This window comes from Myotis brandtii, unplaced genomic scaffold, assembly GCF_000412655.1.
Source record: "Myotis brandtii unplaced genomic scaffold, ASM41265v1 scaffold847, whole genome shotgun sequence".
Lineage (NCBI taxonomy): Eukaryota > Metazoa > Chordata > Mammalia > Chiroptera > Vespertilionidae > Myotis > Myotis brandtii.
The window spans coordinates 1,504,775-1,509,392 of record NW_005371441.1 but is presented as its reverse complement, the minus strand read 5'-3'; the positions used below and the strand labels follow the sequence as shown (position 1 = coordinate 1,509,392).

At 40.7% G+C, this 4,618-nt stretch overlaps 1 protein-coding gene across 1 annotated transcript in view; it reads right to left on the bottom strand.

Annotated features, from left to right (window-relative positions):
* The window catches only part of PPP1R14C (protein phosphatase 1, regulatory (inhibitor) subunit 14C), a 123,249-nt gene that overhangs the window by 425 nt on the left and 118,206 nt on the right, over positions 1-4,618 (bottom strand). The window lies entirely within an intron of this gene.

Sequence of the window (4,618 nt, the reverse complement as noted above, 5' to 3'; positions counted from 1 at the left end):
CACAGTTCAATTCTGGTCAGGGCACATGCCTGGGTTGTGGGCTCGATTTCCAGTGGGGGGGCATGCTGGAGGCAGCCGATCAATGATACTGTCTCATCATTGATGTTTCTATCTTTCTCCCTCTCCCTTCCTCTCTGAAATTATAAAAATATATTTTAGGGAAAAATACAGTAAGTTAAAAATGCATTGAATACACCTAACCTATGGAAGATCATAGCTTAGCCTAGATCTCTCTCCCTCTCCCTTCCTCTCTGAAATTATAAAAATGTATTTGGGGAAAAATACTGTAAGTTAAAAATGCATTGAATACACCTAACCTAAGGAAGATCATAGCTATCATCCCTTACACATGCTCAGAACACTAACAGTAGCTACAATTGGGCAAAGTCATCTCACTGCCGCTGTCCAGCATCATGAGAGAATATCATATGGCGTATCGCTAGTCGGGAGAATATCAAATTTCCAAGTATATTTTCTACTAAACTATCACTTTTGCACTATCGTGAAGTAGAAAAAAATCATAAGTTGAACCATCATAAGTCAGAGACGGGCTGTGCTCTCTATGGAGAAGTCCAGGCTGCCTTCATTCACTGACATTGTCTACTTGGCCCCTGAAGGCATATGTGGCTTAGATCAGTGCTTCCAAACCTTTGATAAACCTTTAATCCGAGCATACAAATCACCCCTGAAGCCTGTGGATTCTGATTTAGTAGGTCCAGGTCGGGGCTTGGGATTTTGCATTTCCAGCGAGCTGCCAGGTGATGCCAGTGTTAGACTCCGGACCACACCCAGGAAGGCAGGGCGAGACCAGTGGTTCTGAATTTGAGTGTGCACCAGAATGGCCAGGGGCCTGGTTAAAGCACAGGGTGCTGGGCCCACCCCCGGAGTGTCTGATTCAGTAGGTCTGGGTGGGGCCCGAGAATCCGCATCTGTAACAGGCTCCCAGGTGACACCTATGCTGCTGGTCCTGGGATCTTACTGAAAAGCACTGGTCTATGTCACAAGAACACTTTTGACTTTTTTTTTTTTTACTGAAAATCATCATTTTAAGAACACACACATTTTCCATTTACAATCTAGCACATATAAACACACCCCTACAATAAAAACGTAAAGTACTCATACTTACTATACCCAATGGACCCTATATTTTCCATGTATGCTAATTTCACTTACAACGTAATGCTGGGAGACCCACTGAAGTGATTTCATGATTCATGGCTGAGAACCCAAACACTGAAGAACCATCTAGAATGGTTTCCAATTTACAGCATCAGGAATCTTTCACTGTTGCCTCGTGTTTTAAAATATTTGGTACCAACTGACAGGAAAATTTAATGAATTAGTAATCAAACACATTTTACAATGTTTGTGGTCTCTTTAAGGGCAATTTCAGCAGTTAAAGAACTTGGATGAGAAAAAGAATGCGCACATATAGGTTGCCTCGCTTGCAATGAAATAAAACTCAAAGTCTGTGTTCACACAAAAATATTTGGCTACTAAATAGATCACATTTATTAGATAATTACTTTGCCTTCCTATCTGTGTTCGTCAAAGACAAGGCGGACAGCAGCCAGACTTTCTCTGATCAGCAAGTGACAGCCAGCGATGCAGAACTGAGCAAAAACACGAAGGAACCTTCCCCTGCATTATGCCTCTGCACTGTGTAAGCTCTCAGACAGCCTCCTACCCCAATCACAGCCCTTAGTCACCAGCTCCCAGGCTAATGATGCCTGCAACTATTCTCTGGCTCTAAAACACAATAAGCTTGAATACTTCATATCCTATTAGACACCTATTTCCTTTTTTAATAATCCTTTTGCTATTATAAAAGCAGTATGAGCTTGTCCTAGAAAAAATTGAAAATACAAACCAGCAACAATTACTCCTCAGAATGAACCACTATTAACATATTTTCTTCTATGGAAAGTATTTTTTACCTAATTAAGATCATACTGTATAAATATATCCTTCATTCCATTTAGCAGTATGTCAGAGCTTTTCCCCACAACATTAAATTGTCTTTCTAAAAATAAAAGATTGTATAACCATTAAAATTAATTTTTACAATCTGCTTAATTCCCCCCACCAATGGATATTTGGTTGGCTCCTGGCTTTTCAAAATTATCAACAATGCCACAGTCAACATCTTTGTGCATCAGTCTTTGCCTGCAATTTGGATTATTCCCTTTGGAAAGCCACCCCAAAGTGGGTCGAAGGACAAAAGCAGTTTTATCACCAGCATTTCTAAACTTGGACAGAATGAAATCCATGTGAACAAAATGAGGTCCTGTTTCCAGTTTCTGAACACTATTTCATCTAATTTAAAGAATTCTCTAGGATAAAATAATGCTGAATTTTCCCACATAGTCAGTTTCCATTTTGAAAAGTTAAATGCATTTCCTATTGCCCTTTTACTATGTGATTTAAACAATGCAGAGGCTGCACATACAATTTCAATTTTATGGTGTTTTTAATCTGTTACTCAGCTGACTGCTGTGAAAAGTTCCAGCATTTAAGTGAAGATTTCCTTTCTCTCTCTTTTTTTAAAGCAAAAGTCAGAATTACAAACCCTATCATTTATCTTGTTAATAAGTCTGGTAACTTTCCTTCATTATTTTAATAATATTTTTTCATAAAGATCATTATAAATAAAGACTAAAATCAGACATTTCTTCTTCAAGACACGAGTAATTTGGTAATTTAAATCAAATTCAAATTTCCTTAAAACATTGGTTATGATGTGTAAAAATCTGAGTGATTAAAAAGTTAAAATAAATAACTCATCTTGTATTTATGATATATTAACATTAATAAAAGCCTCATTTTAAATTTTATATTAACATAATTTATGTCTATAACTAAAAATAACCTATTGTGCATGTTTAAACTGTTCATTAAATTTGCATAATGAGATGCTCAGCTCACTAAGTTAAAAAATAGCAAGATCAGTATTTATTCTCCAGATGGAAACTTGACACCACTTGCAACGAAGATTATATTGATTACAGACGATTCACAAAGAAAATTCAAAGATCTCTAATCAAAAATACTGACTGATAGCTCTTGGTTTCTATTACTCAAGAATCCTATCTAATAAAGAGGGAATATGCTAATTGACCCTCATGCCATCGCAAAGATGGCGGCACCCACAGCCAATAAAGAGGGAATATGCTAAATGACTGCCACGCCCTCAAAGATGGCGGCGCCCACAACCAATAAGGAGGGAATATGCTAATTGACTGCCATGCCCTCAAAGATGGTGGCACCCACAGCCACAAGATGGCGGCGCCCAGTCCTCTCAGCCCCACCGGGGCTGCCACGCACCTGCCTCCAGAGTCCCCCAGTCCCCTCAGCCCTCCAGCCGCCCAGGGCCGCCAGAGTCTGGGAACCAGGGCTGGCCAAGGCTTGTGCTGCCAGCAGTGACAACAGCAGAGGTGTGATGGGGGTGTCGCCTTCCCCTAATCGCCTCCTGCCTCGGAGGGCTCCCACACTGTGAGAGGGAGCAGGCCAGGCTGAGGGACCAGGCCAGGCTGAGGGACCGCCCCCCTCCAGTGCATGAATTTTCATGCACCGGGCCTCTAGTATTCTATATAAGTAATGACATATCTCATTTACTTCCAAAAAAGCCCTGAATTAACAAAATGAAGCCAGCATGGGGGTCTAGGTCACTGCACACATGCAGAGGCCTTGCAGAGAAACAAGCAAGAAAGTGGGCATTCCTGGCAAAGGAAAGCCAAGGTCAGCATGGTGGGAGCCCTGGTAGAGATGCTAGGGCCTTGTTGGCCACAGTTAGATGATGAGAGATCATTCTCGGTGCAATGCAAAGTCACCAGCCACTTTCAAGGACAAGAGCATCATCTGGTTTGGGTTTTTAAAAGATCCCTTTGGCTGCTGTGTTTTATGAAGAATGGGTTTTATGAAGACAAGAGGGAAAGAGAGATCAGTGTGGAGCTGTTACAATGGTCCAAGCAAGGGATGCCAGTGTCTTGGAGTTAAGTTGATGGAAATTGAAATGGAAATCAGTGGATAGATTTGGGATCCATTTCAGAGGCAGAGCCAAAAGACCTTGCTGGTGGGCTGAATGGCGGTAGGGTGCAGTGGGGACAGGAGAACGGGAATTAAGGACTTCGTCAGAAGTTACTAGAAGAAAGGCAGCGGCATTTGCTGAGACAGGGGATAACTGAAGGGGGGAAAGATTTATAGATATGAGATGTCTACTAGACATCTGGGCTAAGACATCAAGAGAATAGATAAATATGACTTTGGGTTTCAGTTCATGGTTGAATGCATAAATACGGGCACTACCAGCACTAGATCAGTGGCTCTCAACTAAAAAACAAACTGAAAAACTAAAATACTATGTGTGACCCACACATTGTTATAGCAGCCTAGTAGACAGAGATACCAGTAAAAGACTAAAACCAAAGTTTTGTGAATAAAAGATAACGCTTACTATAAGTAATACCTCTTGATATTTTCATTCTATTTTATTTTGAAAAAACACAGGCCATAACCAGCTAATGGGTTATCACCCATCTACACTAATAAAAGAGAAACATGGTAATTGGCATACGACCGCTACCCTTTTCATTGGCTAATCAGCATATCCTTATGC